The sequence below is a fragment of the Amaranthus tricolor genome, chromosome 1 (genome assembly GCF_026212465.1).
Source record: "Amaranthus tricolor cultivar Red isolate AtriRed21 chromosome 1, ASM2621246v1, whole genome shotgun sequence".
Classification (NCBI taxonomy): Eukaryota; Viridiplantae; Streptophyta; class Magnoliopsida; order Caryophyllales; family Amaranthaceae; genus Amaranthus; species Amaranthus tricolor.
The window spans coordinates 32,843,969-32,864,426 of record NC_080047.1 but is presented as its reverse complement, the minus strand read 5'-3'; positions in this window follow the sequence as shown (position 1 = coordinate 32,864,426).

The following is a 20,458-nucleotide window of genomic DNA, read 5'->3' as shown; positions in this document are numbered from 1 at the left end:
CATTATCATTGGTAAAGGTGGTAATGGACATTTGTAAAAAAAAAAATAAATTTTGTGATTAAAATTAAATTACCATGGGAATAATATGGAACTTTTGTTGAAATTTTTACACTATAAATCATTTCATTATCACCATTTAATACCACTAATCAAACAGACCGTTAGAGTATTGGGATTTATAATTTAAGGTGTCATTGTCTAGTCATAACAATAACAGATCATTAAGCAAAATTATAAGAAACTACCTAATCTATACCTTTTTTAAAAAACTACCATATGTAAAAGTTTTTGCAAAAACTACCTTATATAATACAAATCTTTACAAATGACTACCTTTTAACGAATTTCATTTGTTGACTGTTACTTTTGGCCGTTGACCATCACATGACACTCATGTAACTTTAAAAATCTTTCCTCCTTAAATGAGCTTCTTTAGTTTCTGAAGCTTTGCAATTTGCACTTGAAGCTTGAAATCAACCCATCAAGGTTGCTGCGAAAGACTTGTTAACTCATTTTGGTTCTGTAATTGCAAGTCTCATGTTCTTCTGGGCAATTTTTCATCAATATTTCCCTCATCATCTTCGTACTCATTTTGATAAATACTCGCAAAAATTCATCACCCTTTTCTGAAACTGAAACTGAACCGAAATACAGATGAACAGAGCATAAAAAACATTGTAATCCAGAAGTTCTCGATGAAGATAGAAATACAGAAATTCAATTCAAGTTTCTGACTAAAATAAGTCATCAATTCTCTTTCAGTTGAATGAATAGAGCAGTTGCATTAACCGCAGAACAGAGTCCGTATTTAGCTCTAACTGGTAAATATGAACGTAGAAATGGAACAGAGTATCAGCTTTCAATAAAAATAATACTGAAAATTCTGAAACTCATACTAATATTAGAATTAAACTTCAATTTTTCACAGTAAAATCCGATTTGGAATTAGAAAGTATTTCCGAACTCGTTAAATACAGCATCGATTACACTAATGACTCTAGAAGAAACTAGTAAGAGAAAACGAAAATTCAAATATAACAATTCAAAAGCAGAATTCAGTCACTCAAAATGCACAGTAAAACTTTCACTTACACATTTAAATTAGAAACCTAATGACAGCAATTTTGATAAAAACAGAGAGAGAATTAACCCAAAATAAGCTGCGATGCGCTGAAGAGTTCGTAGAAAGAATCATGATGGAGTGAGTTTGAAGGCTGATTTTCGTGCAGCCTTTAATTGATTGCCAAAATATATGGTACAATGGAAGTTTCTGGATTATAATCATCTAGAATATTTGATCAATCAATTCCTATAATTAAGGAATGATTTTAGCTAGAGAAAATCTGCTAATTATGATAAGTAAATTATCCAAAATATTCCATAATCAAATTATCACATATAATATCCTAACACCCCCTCAAGTTGGAGCATCCGGAGAGAAAATGCCCAACTTGGACAAAAGAGTATCAAATTGTGACTTGTCGAGTGCCTTTGTGAAGATATCGGCCAATTGAGTATGTGTAGGAACATATGTAGGATCAATAAGACCAGCAGTAACTGCATCACGAACAAAGTGACAATCAACTTCAATATGTTTGGTTCGTTCATGGAAAACAGGATTTCGGGCAATATGAAAAGCCGACTGACTGTCACAAAATAATTTAATTGCTTTGGGGTGTTGAATTCCCATACTCAAAAGTAGGCCCTTCAACCATTTTAATTCACAAATAATTGCAGCCATGGAGCGATATTCAGCTTCGGCTGAACTGCGTGAAACTGTATTTTGCTTCTTCGTTTTCCAAGAAATTGGTGATTGTCTAAAAAAAACTAACCAACCTGTCAAGGACCTGCGTGTTATAGGGCATGCAGCCTAATCGGAATCACACCATCCTTGCAAAGTCAAGTCACTATCAGATCTTAACAAAATGCCTTGCCCAGAAGTACCCTTTAAGTACCTAACAACCCGTAAAGCAGCCTCCCAATGCTCCGTTCTGGGTTCATGCATAAACTGAGACAAAATGTGTACTGAATAAGCCAAATCAGGCCTGGTAACTGCCAAATAAATCAATCGTCCAACAAGTCGGCGATAAGGTTCAGGATCCGAGAGGACTGCCCCAGTGGCTAGACCAAGTTTATGATTTTGTTCGATTGGACAATGAACGGGTTTGGAGCCTAATAAACGTGTTTCAGACACAATATCAAGAGTGTACTTTCTTTGACAAAGAAAAACTCCGGAAGTGCTACGGGCAACTTCTATACCCAAAAAATATTTCAAAGGACCAAGATCCTTCATATGAAAACAGTGAGAGAGATAAGCTTTAAAAGTCTGCAGGGCAATAGAATCATTCCCAGATAATATCAAATCATCAACGTAGACAAGAACATTAATTTGAATCGAGCCACGGGTATATGTGAATAGAGAGTAGTCAGCGTACGACTGAAGAAAGCCGCAATCTTTAAAAGCAGAGACTAATTTAGCAAACCAACATCTTGGTGCTTGCTTTAGACCATATAACGATTTTTGGAGACGACATACCTTGTTTGGATATGACGATTCAAATCCAGGTGGAAGTTTCATGTAAACTTCCTCACCAAGATCGCCATGTAAAAAGGCGTTATGAACATCCATTTGATGCAACTCCCAATGTTTAGAAGCTGCAATGGCAAGAAAGGCACGGACTGTCACCATTTTGGCCACTAGAGCAAATGTTTCATTGTAGTCAATGCCCTCCTTTTGATGATTACCCAAAACAACTAGCCTTGATTTGAGTCGTTCCACACTGCCATCAGACTTGTACTTAATGCGATAAACCCACTGACTGCCCAGAGCCTTCTTACCAGGAGGTAGATCTTCCATGGTCCAAGTACCATTATTTTCAAGGGCTCGTATCTCATCTTGCATTGATTTCCTCCAACCTGCATCCCGCATGGCCTCTTTAAATGAACGGGGCTCCTTGCCCGAAAGTATAGCTGCAATAAAGTTTCGGTAACGCAAAGAATAACTGTTACAATTTACATCATGTGCTATGGGATAGGGAGTACCTGAGGGATGCCGAGAAGTCAGAGTGGTTGGAGGAGATGGACTTTTCGTCAAGATAGTATGAGTGACAAAATCCTTATGTTTGACATTGGGATATTTGGTCCTGAAACCGCGGCCCATATTATTATGTTGCTGATGTTGGTTTTGTTGGTTGGTTTGGGCTGCTGGAGAGGTATTGGGCTGGTCCAATTCTTGGTGTTGTGTGTTAGGTGATTTGGATGGGCTTTGGAAAGAATTTGAGCTTGGCATATGTATTGGGGTGGTGCTGTTTTCTGGCGGGTGGTCTTGAATTGGTGAGTTAAGTGTATTTTCTTGGTATGAAACAACTTGTGGGCCATTTGGTGAGGTAGTGGAAGAATTAGGAGGATTTTTTTGCTCTTGGTTGGGCCACGTAGTTTGGGTGGGTTGGTTTTGTGAGTTATTAATTTGTGAGGCCTCATTATTTTCAATTGTAGGTGGGGGTAAATGATTGTGTAAACCAACATCATCAATAATACATTCCGAAAAGTCATAGTGTATATCTTCAGAAATTGGCACAATATTTTCGGGATTAATGTTTGAAGTAGTTGGATCAAGAAAGGGAAAAATGTCCTCAAAGAATTTCACATCACGAGATACAAAAAATTTTTTAGCATCCAAATCAAAAAGTTTCCAACCCTTTTGGCCAAACGGATATCCCAAAAAAACACATTTTCGACTTTTACTAGCAAACTTATCACCCTGTGTGTTTTTATTATGAGCGAAACAGAGGCAACCAAAAGTTCGGATTGTTTCGTATGAAGGTGGAGTATGAAAAAGAATTTCATACGGGGATTTATTTTGGAGTAAAGGAGTAGGTGTACGGTTAATTAAATGAGCAGCAGCTATAACACTTTCACCCCAAAAATAAATCGGTAAATTTGCTTGAAACCTTAATGCCCTTGCAACATTCAAAATATGTTTATGTTTTCGTTCAACCCGACCATTTTGTTGAGGAGTCCCAACACACGAGGTTTGAAATATAATACCATTGTCATTAAAGTAATCAAGTAAACAGTTAAATTCCGTTCCGTTATCACTTTGAATGACCTTAATAGTCTGTGAAAACTGTCTATCAATCATAGCCACAAAAGACATAAACATACGAAACACCTCTGTTTTATCAATCATCAAATAAAGCCAAACAGCCCGAGAAAAGTCATCAACAATGGTTAAAAAATATCGTGCATCACAAGAAGAGGGATGTCTATATGGTCCCCATAGGTCACAATGGACTTTTTCGAAAATTCTAGAAGCTTTATTATCACTTAAATTAAATTTCTCCCTAGGGTGTTTAGCACGAAAACAAACTTCGCATGCTTTATTTAAACCACCCTTATAACTAGAGACAGGGGGAAGAAGTTTCACTACTTTTTCGGACGGATGACCCATTCGCTTGTGCCATAAATCCAATGTTGAAGAAACTGCATTGACTGATATCTGTTGTGTGGATTTGTCACCGTCAAAGTAGAAAAGTCCATCCCTCCTAACACTCGTTCCAATCAGCTTCCTCGACCGGTCCTGGATAACACAAGCAGTATTAGTAAATTGAACAATACAATGTAAGTCATCAATTATTTGCGAAACCGAAATTAAATTGCAACTTAATTCCGGAACAAAAAGCACATGTTTAAGTAATAATTTGTTAGACAAATAAACGGAGCCCTCTTTTGTAGCTTGTACTGTTTTTCCGTTAGGAAGACCCACATAACATTTAACATCATATACGTCAAAAAGCCATGAATCTGAACAAGTAACATGTCGTGATGCACCGGTATCGATTATCCACGAGTTACGATCAAACTCACCAGTTAATCTGTCATTAGAGACTTTGGTATTACCGATAAATCCGGCGGCAAGAATCTTCCATTGCTCCGGAGTAAAGATTTGTGAGAGAGGCTGTTTTGAATTATCGGGCTGCTGTGAATTAACCCCTGCCGCAGGTTGCTGGAAATTGGAGCTGCTACTGGAAACTGCTGCGTTGGCCCTGGCGGAGGTGCTGCCGCGGCCTTTTCCGGTGAAGGTGGTCTGCTTTCCACGGCCAGCCTTGGATGAATTTGGCCACCAATCAGGGTACCCAATTAATTCAAAGCAACCAGAAATGAGATGACTTGATTTCTTGCAATGGGTACAGTGCAAGGTTGATCGATCGGGTTTGTCATGGTGGTCTAAAGCAGCCTCTGTTCTGGCACGGCCGACGAACGTCCGGACATCGAACCCAACGGCGTCAGCAGGCTTGTCTTCCGGAACGGTTCGTGATAGGCGGACTCGTTCATCTTGAACGACTAAATGGTAAGCCTTGTCGAGAAAGGGAAGGGGTTCTCTGGACAAGATATTTGCCCTGGATTGAGCGTGATATTCTGGGTATAACCCCATAAGAAATTGATGCAGTCGAGTGTTTTCCCTTCGCTTCTCATGTTCTAATCTCGCGGTGCAAGACTGGCAACACGAACAAGTAATTATAGGTTCGAAGTTGTTTAATTCTTCCCACAACGCGGTTAATTTACCAAAATATGTGGCCACTGACATATTTTTGGATTGCTCACACTTAGCAATTGTAGAATGAAGTTGTTGTATTCGCGGACCATTGACGATTGAATACCGTGATTTGAGAGTCTCCCATAATTTTCTAGCATCTTTATATTTGGAAAGCGTGGCCTTGACCTCGGGGTCAATTGTGTTCATAAGCCATGAAATTAGCATGGCATGAAGGGTATTCCAATCGTCTTGCGTACATGGGAATGCAGGAGTGGTGATTGATCCGTTCAGAAAAACAAATTTTCGTCGTGCTTCTAGAGCAGTTTGAATATCATTGGCCCATTCGTCATAATTATCGCCAGAAGACGAGTCGGTGTGATGAAATCTCCAGGACGATCATGGGGACCAAGATAATAAGGAAAAGTATGGTCTATGCGTGGTGGTGGTGGCGGCGGTGGAGCTTGATTACCGGCCATGGATGATTAACTGTATGTTTTGATATATTTTTTTTTTAATTGGAAGAATACACCCAAGCATTTGATACCATGATGGAGTGAGTTTGAAGGCTGATTTTCGTGCAGCCTTTGATTGATTGCCAAAATATATTGTACAATGGAAGTTTCTGGATTACAATCATCTAGAATATTTGATCAATCAATTCCTATAATTAAGGAATGATTTTAGCTAGAGAAAATCTCCTAATTATGATAAGTAAATTATCCAAAATATTCCATAATCAAATTATCACATATAATATCCTAACAAATCACACCGGAAGAATCAGAAACAATCGACAAACTCCGAAGTTGAGCGACAGAGAAAGGGAGCTGATGAAGCTAAGAACTGCTATGATCAAGATCAAAGCTAGTATTAAAAACTCTCACACGACTACCACAGAAGAATAGCGTAACAATAAAGAAAGTGATAATCAATATAACAGTAATCCTTGATGATAACGAAACCCAAATCCTCTGCCATTTCTCCATTGTTGTCTACTTTTAATTTCTCTCTCTAAAATTTGGGTTAAGAGAAAAAGAAAAGGAAAAGGGCGGGCGTTTAAGAGGAGGACAACATAGCAGAATGAGTATTTAAAGTGATGAAGGAAAGAATTTGAGTATTTTGTACTCCAGTAAACTAAGGGATTAGGGACATCGCAACTGAACGCAAAAAATTCATCAAACTGAACTCAAAAATTCATCGCAAAAATTTTAAAAATTGCCCAGAAGAACATCAGACTTGCAATTACAGAACCGAAATGAGTTAACAAGTTTCGCAGCAGCCATGATGGGTTGATTTCAAGCTTCAATCGCAAATCGCAAAGCTTTAGAAACCAAAGAAGCTCATTTAAGAAGAAGGAAATATTTTTAAAGTCGTGTGAGTGTCACGTGATGGTCAACGGCCAAAAGTAACGGTCAACAAACGAAATCCGTTAAAAGGTAGTCATTTTCAAAGATTTGTATTATATAAAGTAGTTTTTTTGTAAAAACTTTTACATAAGGTAGTTTTTTTAAAAAGGGTATAGATTAAGTAGTTTCTTATAATTTTGCTTTAAATTTAAGAAAAATGGATTTAAGCAGTAATTATGAAATTCATTAGAAATTTAGTATTCCGGTGATTTGATTGTGAGAGTAGTAACAAGTGTTTGATTATGAAAATGTGGTACCAACATACTTTTATGTAACGACGGTGGTATCTGATCTTAAAAAAATTCCACCAAATAGTATTGTAATGTTGTACTTAAAGCTTTAGTAATATTAATGGGCTAAAAACATTTAATTGGGCGTCAAGTTGTGAAATATATAAGGAATGTGCTATATGATAGCGACATATATTTTATGAAATGCCAGTGGTAGCAAATTTTACCTATAAATTCTACTATAGCTTTAAGGAAAGAAGACAAGGGTAAATAAGATATTTCACAACTTAACGACCAATTAAACGTTTTTAGTCCATTAATGTTATTCTAGCTTTAAGTATAACATTACAATATTTTTCAATGGATTTTTTTTAAATTTTCTATTATTGGCATTTCATAAAATTATATTGCTGTCATATAGAATATTCGTGAAAGAAATTTGAGTAAAACATTACATTTCATAAGAAAAATTCAGAAATGGTTGAAATTTGACATTTTCATTCAAGGACGAAATTTGAAAAAGCATATTATTTTAGTAAAATTAAATCATAGAATCAACATGGTTGAAATCATAAGAAAGAAGTAGAAAGACTGAATGCATTTCATATTATATTGAAATGTTTCTTCGATAAATCAAAAATTTGAAAGTGATAAAATTGCAGAAAGCAAAACATATCAGAACAAGATTAAAAGTAAACGACAAAATATTCATCAATCTACTGCAAATATGATACAAATGTAGTATCAAAGGTCAAGGCCCTCACAAATAACATGCAAGAACAGAACAACACATTGGACCTGTCATCTACGCCAAATGCACGTGAGACACAAGGGACTTCCATGGATACTTCTCAACAATCACTCATGGACCCAAGAGCATGTGACCAAATCAAGGAAGCCCAGCACACCACGAAATTCAGCAGCAAGGACTCAACAGAACAGAGAAATCCCAAAAGCAAAGCAACAGAGCTGCCTACCAAATAGCTGACCTTGGTGAACCGCCTGAACTCAGACCGGAAACACTTGGACCGGAAGGAAGGCTGGAATGGCATCTCACCACATGGGCCAAGCCATCAAGGGCCAAGAGTATTGCTAATAGTCGACCAGGAAGACGGTGGACCACGCTAAAGGAAGCCCAGTCAGCAACTCGTGAAGATCAGCAAATTTGGCTAAGTATAGAGCCTTCTGATTAGTATTCTGTTTGTTAGTTATCCACGTGTATTAGCTATGATGCATTGTAACGGCTAGTTCTAGATTCCCAAGCCTATATATACATGGGCTCTCATTGTAAAAAACACGTTGAACATTGCTTTTAATCATCAAATAATACAGAGGTATTTTTTCAAAAAAGGATTTTCTGAGTTTTGAAGTTTGTTACGAACTTCACAGAGGTTGTGGAGCAACTTCTGATCGGAGGGAAGATAAACTACGGAGTGGTTTTGAATCCTAAGGGCACCTTGCAATCAAGGCCTGGAAGTCCTTGCATTGTACATATTGTTTGTTTGGTCATAAAACACCATCAAGGTATTCTGTTCACGCATATCAGAAAACCAAGAAGAGCCTTCTTGACATGTTTGCGTGAGTCTGAGTATTGTTTGATGAATTTTGAGCGTTTGATTGTTTCAATGATTAAAATAGTTAAGCCATTTTAATCCTTGCATTACAAAGAACATTTCCCGCTCTTGAACACGCATCAAATTGGTATCAGAGCCCAGCCAAGAATTGGGCAAAGATAGCATATATTGACATTCTGAGGAAAGAGGTTTCATTGTTTCTGGGCATTTCAGAAGGAGTAAGCGTCGGGCGATTTTGAAGCATCGTGGAAAATTCAATCATCATTGATTCCACGACATACAGGGAGTGATTTCTCCTATACATTTCATTTTTCATTCAATTGTTTACATTAATTCATATTTTCAGACGCAAACATACACGAATTCATTGGATTTGTTCTTGCATTTTCGATTTTCGCATTCATTTCATCAAATTTGTTTGTCGTGCATTGCTGGTTAAATTAGATGTCTCTGGTCGAGTGGATATGACCATGGAGGAAAGATTTGGGATATTAGAAGAGAATATGAGAATAGTCATGCAGACTTTGACTCAATTGCGCCTAGACAATCAACACGATAGGACACCAAACCCTAATCTGCGACCCTACGAGGATAGAACCGTCAAGATTGACATCCCTGAATTCGATGGACATTCCTATGACCCTAGAAAATATCTAGAATGGGAAGATCGAATGGATAACTACTTTGAATTCAAAAACACACCCCCAGACCAACAGTACAAACTAGCCAAGGTTAAATTGATTAAATCGGCTGCGATTTGGTTAGAAGGAGTACAGAAGCGTAGGATCAGGGAAGAGAGGGGAAGGATTAACTCTTGGGCCAAGCTCAAGAAACACATGAGAAGGAAATATGTTCCAACTACCTACAAACAGCAACAATATGTTCAATTCAGTGCTTTAACCCAAGGGAGCAAGTCTGTGCAGGAATACATTCATGAATGGGATAGGCTAAGTGTTCTTTTTGTGACATTAATGATCCTGAGGAGCTGAGAGTGAGTAAGTTCATAGCAGGATTAAGGGAAAACATTAGACACCAATTGATGATCACACCTGATTTGACAGTGCACTCAGCAGGGCTGCAAGCCATTGAGCTCGAGAGGTTTGCCAATAGATTCACCTACACACCAAAACAATCCAGTAGAACCTATGCCCCTAGGAATCCAAGCACCACACCTGCACCTAAGAAAGACCACCAGCACAATGGACAAAGGACTAGCACAGTGAGGGGAGACCCACCTACAAACCCCAAAGATGTAGTATGCTTTAAATGTAATGGGAGAGGGCACTATAAGAGAGATTGTCCTAATGCTAGGGCCTTTACTATGAGGGAATGGAATGAAATTAGGCAAGATACTAGGCCAAAGAAGATCCTAATTGCCAGGAATGGTCAGGAAGAGGAGATTTACCCTCAAAATTTGAGTGATGATGATGGCACTTACTTAGAGGATGAGGAAGGAAATAGGCACAGGTTTGAGGGAGACACAGAGGAGGAGAAGGAAGATGAGGATGTAGAGAGAGTGTTACCTGAGGAAGAACACCGTAGCCTGGTCATTAGGAGGAGTTTCCACACCACATCCTTAGCTAAAAGATCTGACCAAAGAGAAAATATATTCCAAACAAAGTGCAAAATACAGGGGAAGGTTTGTGACCTCATCATTGATAGTGGAAGTGAGTAGAGCAAATAGTTGGTGGATGAGTTGAACCTTGACACCAAGCCTCACCCCCACCCCTGTAAGTTGAAATGGCTACACAACAAGGCTAGTGGAGCAGTGAGCAAACAATGCTTAGCAAGCCTGACCTTGGGAACATATGTTGATGAGGTGATGTGTGATGTTTTAGAGATGGATGCTTGCCACTTATTGCTAGGTAGACCTTGGAAATATGACAAGAAGACCACCCACAATGGTTATACCAACACCTACATCCTTAAGCATAATGGGAAAAGGAAGGAGCTGGTACCTCTGCCCCCACACAGGGCTGTTCCCCCTAAACCATCCAAGGCACCAATACATTTGATGACTAGAAGGGAGTGTGAAAGGGAGATTGAAAAGAAGGAAGAAATATATATTCTGATCATTAAGGAGATACAAAGCACCACCCCCATACCCCCTGAGTTACAGAGCCTGTTGGATCAGTATAGTGATGTTTTTCCAAGTGACCTACCACCTGGCCTACCTCCTGTGAGGGGTGTTGAGCACCAAATAGACTTAGTTCCAGGAGCCAGCTTGCCTAACAAGCCTGCCTATAGATCCAACCCTAAGGAAACTAAGGAATTACAAAGGCAAGTGGATGAGTTAATGCAAAGAGGATATGTTAGGGAAAGTCTAAGTCCCTATGCTGTGCCTACCCTGTTAGTGCCAAAAAAGGATGGCACATGGAGAATGTGCATAGACAGCCGTAGCATGAACAATATAACCATAAAGTATAGGTTCCCTATACCAAGAATTGATGATATCCTGGATGAATTAGGAGGTTCATAGTGGTTCAGCAAGGTGGATCTAAGAAGTGGATACCATCAAATACGTATGAAACAGGGGGATGAATGGAAAATTGCATTCAAGACCAAGTATGGGCTGTATGAGTGGCTTGTGATGCCCTTTGGCTTGACTGGAGCCCCAAGCACATTCATGAGGCTGATGAATGAGGTGCTTAGACCCTTCTTAGGAAAGTTCATAGTAGTTTACTTAGATGACATACTTGTTTACAGTAGGGGAATCACAGAACACATAGGTCACCTCCAACAATTATTTGAAGTGCTGAGAAAACAGAGGCTGTATGCCAAGCTTGAGAAGTGTAGTTTCCTCCTACCTGAAGTGAGTTTCCTAGGATATATTATAGGGAAGGAAGGAGTAAGGGTTGATCCTGCTAAGGTCCAAGCTATACAAGAGTGGCCCACACCCACCACCCTTACACAAGTGAGATCATTTCATGGTTTAGCCTCCTTCTACAGAAGGTTCATCAGGATCTTTAGCTCTGTTTTAGCACCTGTAACAGAGTGTACTAAACAGGGGAAGTTTGAATGGACCTCAGCAGCACAGCAAGCCTTTGAAAACCTTAAGGACATGATGTGCAAGGCCCCCATACTTAAATTACCTGATTTCACCAAACCATTTGAGTTGGAATATGATGCTAGTGGGGTAGGAATTAGGGTTGTGCTTGTTCAGGAAGGGAGACCTATTGCTTTTTTCAGTGAAAAATTGAATAACAGTAGGCTGAATTATTCCACCTATGACAAGGAGTTTTATGCTATTATTAGAGCTCTTGAACATTGGTCACACTATTTGAGGATCCAACCATTTGTTTTACACACAGACCATGAATCTTTAAAACACATTAATAACCAACATAAGCTGAACAGTAGGCATGCAAGATGGGTGGAATTCTTGCAAACTTTTGATTTTTCAGCCAAATATAAGTCAGGTAAGACCAACATCATAGCTGATGCCTTAAGTAGAAAGTACAACATGCTTGGGATAGTAGGATCCGGAATTTTGGGCTTTGAATTCATAAAAGACCAATACTCTGTTTGCCCTGATTTTTCTGAAACATACCAGTCATGTAAAGACAAACCTCAAGGCTTATTTAGCATTCACCAAGGCTTCTTGTTCAAAGGTAACAAACTATGCATACCTAAGCTTCCCCTCAGGTCTGTCTTAGTGAAAGAAGTGCACGAAGGTAGCATAGCAGGACACTTTGGAATACAAAAGACCCTTGACATGTTAGCAAAACACTTCTACTGGCCAAAGATGTTGGGAACGGTGGGTAAACACATTTTGAAATGTGAAACGTGTCTCAAGGCAAAAGTAAACAGAGGAGAATATATACCCTTGCCTATTGCACAAAAACCTTGGGAGCACATTAGTATGGATTTTATGATGGCTTTGCCAAAGACAAAGAGAGGCAAAGATGCCATAATGGTAGTTGTAGATAGGTTTTCAAAAATGTCTCACTTCATAGCCTGCACTAAGGTGGATGATGCTCAAGGCATTGAAAGGTTGTTCTTTGCTGAAGTAGTTAGATTGCATGGCATACCAAAAACCATTGTTTCAGATAGGGACAGTAAGTTTCTAAGCCATTTTTGGAAAAGCTTGTGGAAGATGGTAGGCACTAAGCTATTGTTTAGTACTGCTTACCATCCGCAAATCGATGGCCAAACTGAGGTGACTAATAGAACATTGGGCACCTTGCTTAGAACTTTAATAACTAAAAATATGAGAGAATGGGATTTAAAGTTATGTCATGCTGAGTTTGCATATAATAGAGCACCTAGTCATGCTACAAAATACTCCCCATTTGAATGTGTTTACGGCACTAACCCTTTACTTCCTGTATCCCTAATTGATCTACTTGTGTGTGACAGCAAGGAAGTGGAAGCAAAGGACCTGATCCAGCAAATGGAAGCAGTACACAAGCAAGTACATGACAATCTGGAGATTACTAACTCAAGGTACAAGCAGCAAGCAGACAAGCATCTAAAGATGAGGCAGCCTATCAAGGAAGGGGACTTAGTGTGGGTGTACCTCAGAAAGGAAAGATTCCAACAACTCAGAAAGAACAAACTCATGCCAAGAGCCATAGGTCCTTTTCCAGTGAAGAATCAATTTGGCAAGAATGCATTTGAAGTCCAATTGCCAGCAGAGTACAACATCTCCTCTACATTCAACATAGGAGACCTTACCCTGCATGAACCGGGCCAAGAATTGAGGACAATTCTCTCCCAAGAGGGAGGAGTTGATACAAATGTAGTATCAAAGGTCAAGGCCCTCACAAATAACATGCAAGAACAGAATAGCACATTGGACCTGTCATCTACGCCAAATGCACGTGAGACACAAGGGACTTCCATGGATACTTCTCAACAATCACTCATGGACCCAAGAGCATGTGACCAAATCAAGGAAGCCCAGCACACCACGAAATTCAGCAGCAAGGACTCAACAGAACAGACAAATCCCAAAAGCAAAGCAACAGAGCTGCCTACCAAACAGCTGACCTTGGTGAACCGCCTGAACTCAGACCGAAAACACTTGGACCGGAAGGAAGGCTGGAATGGCATCTCACCACATGGGCCAAGCCATCAAGGGCCAAGAGTACTGCTAATAGTCCACCAGGAAGACGGTGGACCACGCTAAAGGAAGCCCAGTCAGCAACTCGTGAAGATCAGCAAATTTGGCTAAGTATAGAGCCTTCTGATTAGTATTCTGTTTGTTAGTTATCCACGTGTATTAGCTATGATGCATTGTAACGGCTAGTTCTAGATTCCCAAGCCTATATATACATGGGCTCTCATTGTAAAAAACACGTTGAACATTGCTTTTAATCATCAAATAATACAGAGGTATTTTTTCAGAAAAGGATTTTCTGAGTTTTGAAGTTTGTTGCGAACTTCACAGAGGTTGTGGAGCAACTTCTGGTCGGAGGGAAGATAAACTAAGGAGTGGTTTTGAATCCTAAGGGCACCTTGCAATCAAGGCCTGGAAGTCCTTGCATTGTACATATCGTTTGTTTGGTCATAAAACACCATCAAGGTATTCCGTTCACCCACATCAGAAAACCAAGAAGAGCCTTCTTGACATGTTTGCGTGAGTCTGAGTATTGTTTGATGAATTTTGAGCGTTTGATTGTTTCAATGATTAAAATAGTTAAGCCATTTTAATCCTTGCATTACAAAGAACATTTTAATCCTTGAATTTTGAATCTGAGTATTGTTTGATTAAAATTGCAGAAAGTAAAAGAAATCAGAACAAGATTAAAAGTAAACGACAAAATATTCATCAATCTACTGCAAATAGCACCAGATTACTCGCATAATATTCATCAATTTCGCATATTATATTCATCAACTACTTCAAACAGTAAAATAAAATTAAAAGATGGAGAAACAAATTGGGTATTATCACCTGGAGATTGATTGTAAAATCATGAAGATGATGAATGGAAAATTAATAGGGTGATTTAGGGAAAATTTTATTGGGTAGAGGATGATTTTTCTGAAAATCTAACCTTATTTTCAGATGACTAATCGATCTCTTCACCGACATTTTTTGTCAATTTGTTTTATTTAATTGAACTTTTAATAAAATCTTTATCCAACCCATTTTCTTGTATTTCATTTGAACCCTTTTTTTCAACTCAACCTTCATTTAACCCAATTCTTTCAAAAAATGTTTTCCCATATTATGGCTAAAAAAAAAATAATTCCCACTTTGCATTATGTGGGAAAGTATTTCCCACAATACCGTCCACGTGGAAATTTGTTTTTTTTTTTATTTTTCAGACAAAACCGCCACTTGAGATGGCGGTTTGCCTTCAGCAGCAAACCGCCATCTCAAGTGGCGGTTTGGTCCCTGGTAAACCGCCACTTCATGTGGCGGTTTGCTTGTGGCCTGAATTTTTTTTTCTTTCATTTTAAAATAGTGAACGCAATATGCATTAAACTAGTTCAATACCATCTATTCCATAATAATCAATTACGAACCGGCTTGATTTGAAAAAATTAATTTTGAAAATAATGCAAAGATATATTACAATTATGGAAAGTCATACAAGAAGTTCAAGTCATATAAGAATATACAAAATTTTTCAAACTACAACCCCCGGCCCCTTTTGTTTTGCGCCCCGGTGGATGATGATGGTGTGAACTCATCAACCTCCGCAATGACATTAAGAGCAGGAGCTTGTCGTTGACTAGCACGCAGATATGTGATGATCCTTTGCGGAGGCGATGGATGTGGAGGAGGAGTGGTGATGGAAGTTGGAGGAACGAATGGCGACATAGTACCGGATGACGATGGCGATCTGGAAGACCGACCTCGAGTAGATGAACGCTGGCGACCTCGTGTGGACCGAGAACTGGATCCTCCAGAAGAGCTACCTCTATGGGCTGAACTCCTTGGAGAAGGTGTGTGGAATGTGTCATCTACCTCGCCAATGACGGGTGGAGTCGGTATGAGGTACTCATACCCCGCCTGACTCAATGCATCGGTCGATGACGCGTTGATGGAGCCTAGGGTCTGAGAACATAGCCGATACCTCACATCAACCGGCGATGTAGCGGCCCCTTGAATCGTGTCATTGCACTGTATGAGCACCGATCGGATGCGCTCAGCCTGTACGTTATCATTATTTTGTTAAAAGATTGACATTAAAGTATTACTATATGTTAGGAGTGTTGAAAGAAGACGTACCAGTAACGTAGTTGTCGGATAATAATATGATCCTGGCTGCGCAAATGCGGTGTTCGTTAGGCGTAATATGGAGATACGCCTGTACCAACTCATGTACATGCCAGTGCTATGACCTGTGAAGTTATCTCCTCGAACCAAACGAGATGCTCGGTCATTCCACGCATCTACGTGCGATCTATGTCGTAGGACGTAGTTCTTGTCCACAGTCCTTCGATCGATCGCATGTAGTTGAGGTTGGGTATTAGAACACTTATTATAAGGTTCATTTCAAATATAAAAGCTAAAAATACCATGAATATATACAAAAACCATTAAACTAACCCTACAAAGTAATAAACTTTCATTGGAGCATTTCATCAAACACTTTATATGCATATAAAACAAATCCTAAAATTCAACTACAAATGTGTAAAATGTAAGCTTAAATCATGAAAACAATAGAATGTAACCAACAATTAACGTTTTTATAACTTCAATTCAAAACAACAATGAACAAAAAAACAATTTGCATATTGAAAAAAAATTAGGGTTTTATTCATACCTTAAATGAGGATGAAAATGAACTAGTACACAAGGAGAAGAAGGGAATGTAGTTGATTAGTTTAGTTGAATGAGAGGAATTGTAAATTTGAAGTAAATGAGAGTGAAGAAAAATTTTTTTTTTAGGGTGATACCGGCAGCAGCAACAAGGAAGAAGAGCAAAATGAAATGCAAATGTCGAAGCTGCTGTTTTGTACTGCTACAAAACCGCTACTTCAAGTGGCGGTTTACTAATTTTTTTTTTTAAAAAATAAAAATCTGCTGTTTTGTACTGCTACAAAACCGTCACTTCAAGTGGCGGTTTACTAATTTTTTTTTTTTTTTTAAATAAAAATCCACAAAACGCCATTTCAACTAGCGGTTTAGTTCACATCCCTAAACAAAACCGCCATTTTATGTAGTGGTTATATTAAAAAAATAAAAAAAATTTTCTCACACCTATCCTACGTGGACAGTAATGTGGGAAATAATTTCCCATTTCAAACAAAGCGGGAATTAATTGTTTAATTTGCAATATTCTAGGAATAGTCTCTCTTTTAAAACATTTATAATTAAGGGTTGAATTAAGGACTTTAAAAGACCCTGGGGACCCGGCACAGGCCTACTTGGGACAAAAAATTTTTGTTTTATTGTTTTAGTCTTTTTTAAAAATTTTTAATTTTGAAAAACTACTTGACTTTATGTACTTTTTCTTAAAATACTTTGTATATATAGGTTACTAGCCATGCTAAAAACATAATTCTAAAACAATCGATCAATTTTATCTTGACTAGAATTGATGCTAACAGTGACAAGCCACATAAATAGGGGATGACTTAATAAATAGTATATCATCTTCACTAAAAATTTTGAAAGTCAATTCATGCTAACCATAATCAACTCCTCCTTCTACTGTATGAGACCGTCTCACCACGAAATAAGTTTATATAAAAGATTTATTAGTCAAAAAACATAAAAACAAAAACAATGAAATCTGAATTATCACTTATATAGAAAGCATTTTTTTTAAAAAATAATTTAAGCTGACTCAATTAAAATCGTCTTACGATAAAACCACCTAAATAAAAAAATTAGTGGACCATAATTGGTATACCCTGCGGAATGTTGAATTTTCTGCATTCAATTGGAAAAAACTTTTCTTTATTGAAGACTCTCTCTCCCATTAATGCATAGGATTTTGTATTTTGTATTTATGTTTGTATGGATTGATTAGATGAATGGTTTTCTACATTACCATTATCTACACATAAATATTTTGTTCCAACAGTCCGAATAAAATCGACTCAAATACAAATATATATATATATATATATATATATATATATATATATATATATATATATATATATATATATATATATATATATATATATATATATATATATATATATATATATATATATATATATGTTAAGATATAGGTGGGTGGCATCACAAACCATTAACTAAATGACCAAGCAATAATGAACTTGTAGCAAGGAAAAGTTAATCTTGACTTGAAATGTATTTTGATGATAAAATATGAAGAATGGAAAGTAAAACATTTAAGTTTTTTAAACAATTTTATTGCAAGTCGAGAACCCTCGTGACCTCTTGGCTCTAAGTTTCCAAGGGTTAAAATGAAAAGCTTAACAAACATAAGATAAATGACAATCTGACGAGTTCAGTCTTTGGCCTTAAAATCTCACACAACAACCTAATAAACTTCTTGTCAAGTAGTATGACATGCACAAAATGTAATAAGTCAAACCTTCACTTGACGGTCAATAAACGTTTTTTGTCAAGGGGTAGTGTTTTGAAAACTTAGGGGTCATATAAGATAGTTTTTAAGAAAAAAAAAGAAAAAATTATCGTGAATAATACAACTTTTTGTTAATTTTCCTACAATAATGCAAACTTTTGATTAATCATGAATAACACGAACTTATGGGGGTTTTTTCTTAGAATAATACCAACTTTAGTTTATTAACTAATTTACCAATTTTTTATTGTCATATAATCTTCTATAGTTTGATTTTAAATATATTAGGGATATTCTAGGAAAATACTCCCATAAGTTGGTATTATTCATGGTTAATCAAAAGTTAGTATTATTGTAAGAAAATAAGTAAAAGTATATATTATTCCTAATAATTTTTTAAATAAAATAAGTAGTTTTTTTGCCAAGGTGGTATACAAGGTAGTTTTTCATTTTTAATTCTTTCTTAAAATTCAACCAAATTTGTCCTTCCTTTGATAGTAGCAGCACACCTACCTTATAAAATGACACCATTACTGTCGCCTCGAATTCAACATCCGAATCTACTTCTTAGATTAAATTTTTCTTTTTCTTACTGTATTGTTGGATAATTCATTCATGCTTTTTCTGAAAAAAAATAGAACACCCACCGACTAAATAACAACTTGCAAAGAAAAATCGTTTGGAATATGAGATTAGATGTCTGTGCAAATGGTCGTTTGGAATATGAGATTAGATGTCTGTGCAAATGGTGTGAGAACAGTAGAGTTAGGCCTCCAAAAGACGTTAGAAATCATCCATTAAAAAAGACTATATACTGTAGTTCCATAAAGCCCGGAGCAAATACTCTTTTATACTGCGGTTCAGCTTAACCCACAGCAAATAATCCTTTTTAAAAAATTAAACTCGTCTTTCAACGTTCTATTTCACAAAACCTACTGTTGTATTCTCCAAAAACCCTCCTAAAACCAACACGAAAAATCTCCCATTGTCTTCTTCTTCAAGTTGGCATACTACTGTACTGAAATACGCATTATTCATCATCTTCGCATACTGCTGCTTTTTCAAGTTCTTGTTCAACCCATGAAAAATCTCCCATTATTGTCTTCTTCAAGTTCTCAAACCCATGAAATTTGGGCTTAATTCTTGTTCTTCTTCAATGTATAAATTTTTAAAACTTATTTTAAGTTGTTTAAGCCTCATGGGCTTAGTTTTTTTATACTAATTTTGATTTTGTTTTACATTGTATAGGTTACACAACCCAATTGTAGATACACATATCTAAATAGTTTGATATTTTGTTTGATATTATTATGTGTTTAATATTTGATGTTATAATTAGTTTGTTAATTATTTGAATTCTTCAAGTTCTTAGTTTAAGTTCTTTAAGTTGTTTAATTTTTAAGTTTTATATTCTTTTCAAGTTGTTATATTTAATTTGTTAATTATTTTGATATGTGTATGTAGTTTACTTATGTATATGTATGTAGTTTAATTAATTATGTATGTAGTTTACTTACGTATGAATAATCAAAATAGTTTACTTATGTATGTAGTTTGTTAATTAATTTAAATATAAATAATTTGAATAATTTAAATAATATGAAGGTTAAATAGAGTTTTTAAAGCATTTTTGACACTTTCTCGCATAAAGTAGTTTAAACTTAGTTTATTTTGTATGAAACTTGGCACACAACACTATTTGATATATATTATTGTGTTGAAATGGTTAGAATCGAAAACAATAGTCATATGCTTGATATTACATGCTAAGTTGCGTTTTTAAGGTTTTTAAAGCATTTTTGGCACTTTCTCACATAAAGTAGTTCAAACTTGGTTTGTTTCGCATGAAACTTTGCACACAACACTATTTGGTATATATTATTGTGTTGAAATGGTTAGAATCGAAAACAATAGTCATATGCTTGATATTACATGCTAAGTTGCGTTTTTAAGGTTTTTAAAGCATTTTTGGCACTTTCTCACATAAAGTAGTTCAAACTTGGTTTGTTTTGCATGAAACTTTGCACACAACACTATTTGGTATATATTATTGTGTTGAAATGGTTAGAATCGAAAACAATAGTCATATGCTTGATATTACATGCTAAGTTGCGTTTTTAAGGTTTTTAAAGCATTTTTGGCACTTTCTCACATAAAGTAGTTCAAACTTGGTTTGTTTCGCATGAAACTTTGCACACAACACTATTTGGTATATATTATTGTGTTGAAATGGTTAGAATCGAAA